Here is a 3,600-nt window from a genome sequence, read left to right on the forward strand (position 1 = left end):
TTCTACATAATTATAAATATTTATACAATATCTTCATTGAAACTCTCAAATTTTGGAATTTTTTCTATTTTTACAGGGAATTCCAAATTCTCAACATTGACTAGATGTGAATATTTTTGTAGATTTGAAACTTTATTGTACATTGGATTTTCATTAAAGTATGCTAGTACTGACCATAAGAACGATTTCTGATCTTCATTTTTTATATTAATAGTTGATTTCTTATTGCAAGTTTTTTGGGGGTTGGAATGTACGAACTAGCTGCATTTGCAAGAGTGAGTCTTGAAAGATTCCTTATATAAATGAATGTTTATCCTCTAGCAAGATAAATTTATTTTATGCAATCTATTTTGATATTTAGATACATGGAGTGGGGAGATGGTGTCACTCTCTTCTACATAATTATAAATATTTATACAAATATCTTCATTGAAACTCTCAAATTTTTGTATGTCTTCTATTTTTACAGGGAATTCCAAATCCCCAACATTAACTAATGTGAGTATTTTTGTAGTCTTTACTCTATTGTTCTTTTGATCTTCATTGAAGAATGATAGTACTGACCATAAGAATGATTTCTGATCTTCATTTTTTATATTAATAGTTGATTTCTTATTAGCAAGTTTTTTGGGGGTTGGAATGTATGAACTACCGCATTTGCAAGAGTGAGTCTTGAAAGATTCCTTATATAAATGAAATGTTTATCCTCTAGCAAGATTAATTTATTTTATGCAATCTACTTTGATATTTAGATACATAGATTGGGGAGATAGTGTCACTCTCTTCTACATAATTATAAATTTTATACAAATCTACATTCAAACTCTCAAATTTTGGAATGTCTTCTATTTTTAGAGGGAATTCCAAATCCCCAACATTAACTAAAGTGAGTATTTTTGTAAATCTCTTACTCTATTGTGTTTTTGGTCTTGATTGAAGTAAGCTAGTACTGACCATAAAAAAGCACCTTTGATCCTCATTTTTCATATTAATAGTTGATTTCTTATTATCAAGCTTTTGGGGAGTTGGCACATTGTCCTGAATATATTGGTTTGTAGCAAACAATATTCAAATCAAAACATTCAATTGAATTAATCACCCAACCACTACCATATTGTATGAATTTATCTATTTTATTCCATATAATACCTTCTGCTTCATCCCATTGAACACTAAACTCATTTATGTTATCTTGAATTTGTAGAATTGTTCGTGCTATCCCATGAAATGTTGGTGTAGTATCCATTTCATGATCTGCAACTAATTTCTTTAGCTTTAATTTGAGAGCAACATACCATTTTATATTATAATTAAATTTTTCAGCTTCTCTTAAACATATATCAAGTACAATTGGTTTCAAGCTTTGAAATATCAATATAGGATCAATAATTTCAAACTTATCCCATCTAAAACGCAAACAGTTTCCATTTATACCTCTCTCTGTAATGGGCCTATACATTTTTGTATGTTTTTTTAATATACATAAAAAACTAAACTAAACTTAATATCAATTAGTCTTATTGAAATACCTTTCTACCATGATATGATGATGTATGGAGATGAGTGTGGTATTCCAAGAATTTTTGTCTTGGTGATATCCTGGTAGTGAATGATAATCTCCTGGCCTCCTAAAATCAATAAAAAATTCTATGTTCTTTCAAAAGTTTCAATTATGAATGAATAGTAGGAGTGAGTTAGAGGGAGTAGGTAGAAGAGAGCATAATAGTAGGAGTGAGTGAGAGGTAGTAAGTAGAAGAGAGTATGATAGTAGGAGTGAGTGAGAGAGAGTAAGTAGAAGAGAGCATAATAGTAGTAGTGAGTGAGAGAGAGTAAGTAGAAGAGAGCATAATAGTAGTAGTGAGTGAGAGGTAGTAAGTAGAAGAGAGTATGATAGTAGGAGTGAGTGAGAGAGAGTAAGTAGAAGAGAGCATAATAGTAGTAGTGAGTGAGACGGATGCTTTTTGGTTGAGAAACTGAAAGCTGTTTGACTTGTGCACAAGCACCGCCCGCCCGCACCCTCTAACCTTTCAGCTTCAATCTGGAATTCCTCTCTTTATCAAGTTGCACTGTGCATGCCAACCGTTTCAGGTGTGTGAAAGAGAGTGATAGTAGGAGTGAGTGAGAGGGATGCTTTTTGGTTGAAGGTTGTGTCACTCAACTCTTGTGGCTATGTGTATGATAGAAAGAGAGCAAGAGTATGAACTAAAACTATAGTATCATAAAACTGTAATAGAAAAGTAGTCTACTCACAATTATTATTGAACTCCTCCATTTTCATGTCCTGGTTCAGAATAGCTTCCCATTAGGGTGACTTCTCTCCATTTTGTTTTCTTTAACTACAGGTTCCTGAAAAGATAAAAGTGAACTTAATCAATAATCCATCTTCTATACCTAATATTTTAAGAATATGTGCTAGAATTCCTTAATTTATTCAAATCAAATCATATTCAAAATTAATAACCTTAGTTGCTTGAAGCAGTCTTGCAGACAATGGAATTAAACTCATAATCAAGTATACATGGTTCCCAAGAAGATGAAAGTGAACTTAATCAATAATCCATTTTCTATACCTAATATTTTAAGAATATGTGCCAGTTCCTCAATTTATTCAGAATCATAATCAAGAATTAATAACCTTAGTTGCTTGAAGCAGCCTTGCAGACAATGAAATTAAACTCATAATGAAGGTTCTAACCTTATTCATAAGCTCAGTAGCATAAAGTCTCATACTACCTAATAAAATTAACTCATGATCAAAATTCTACTTATAATATTAATTAAGGTTGAGAGACATTACCTAATGAACTCACAATAAAATCTCTAAAAAACAATCAAATTATAACCAATCTTCATTAACTCATCCTACCTTCTGTGACAGAAACAATAAACTTTGAAATGAATCTTGTACAGTACATGTAAATTTGAGTTTGATTTATGCCAATCACAGTAGAGATAGGGAAGAAACAGAGAGAGTGAGTAAGAAGGGGGACTGCTACACTCATAAAAATTACTACCACATTAGAATAGAATATAAACTCAAGAAATTATAATAGATAACACTCACCTCCATGTTTTCCAACTTGGAAGGTAGAAGATATGCACAGATGTTTTCTGTATAAGTAGGCTACACCTCCAACTGCTTCCTTGAATACAGAGTGTATAACTCCAGACTAGAAATCAGCTTTTATAGTCTGGAACTGGAAGCTGTTTACTTCACTCACACCGGAAAACTGAAAGCTGTTTGAGCCACTTTCACTTTACTCTAACCGAAGAAACTGTTGTGGAGGCCAAACAACTTTCTGTCTCAACACAAAAATGTCTAGCCTACAGCAAAGAGTGAAATTATCCTTATTTTTTGTTCAATCTTGACAAATGAGGTGTCAATGGATTCGTTATTAGATTTACTGGGAAAAGTTATTCTTGTAATTTTTTTGTAAAATTAACGGTTTCTTAGTTATTCGAGAAATAAAAAACAGCTGGATCTAGTTTTCCCATGAGATCCTTATTTTTTGTTCAATCTTGACAAATGGGGTGTCAATGGATTGTTATTAGATTTACTGGAAAAAGTTACTCTTGTGGATTTTTGTAAAATTAACGTTT

At 31.8% G+C, this 3,600-nt stretch overlaps 1 long non-coding RNA gene across 1 annotated transcript; it reads right to left on the reverse strand.

Moving 5' to 3' along the window:
* Positions 1-1,043: 1,043 nt before the first annotated feature.
* On the reverse strand, positions 1,044-3,095 carry LOC120356412. The gene is made up of 3 exons (XR_005574020.1): positions 3,065-3,095; positions 2,251-2,346; positions 1,044-1,628 (listed from the first exon to the last, which is right to left on the reverse strand). It is a non-coding gene; the product is annotated as an uncharacterized LOC120356412 (long non-coding RNA).
* Between the last annotated feature and the right edge of the window lie 505 nt (positions 3,096-3,600).

The sequence above is a fragment of the Nilaparvata lugens genome, unplaced genomic scaffold, assembly GCF_014356525.2.
Source record: "Nilaparvata lugens isolate BPH unplaced genomic scaffold, ASM1435652v1 scaffold6705, whole genome shotgun sequence".
Classification (NCBI taxonomy): Eukaryota; Metazoa; Arthropoda; class Insecta; order Hemiptera; family Delphacidae; genus Nilaparvata; species Nilaparvata lugens.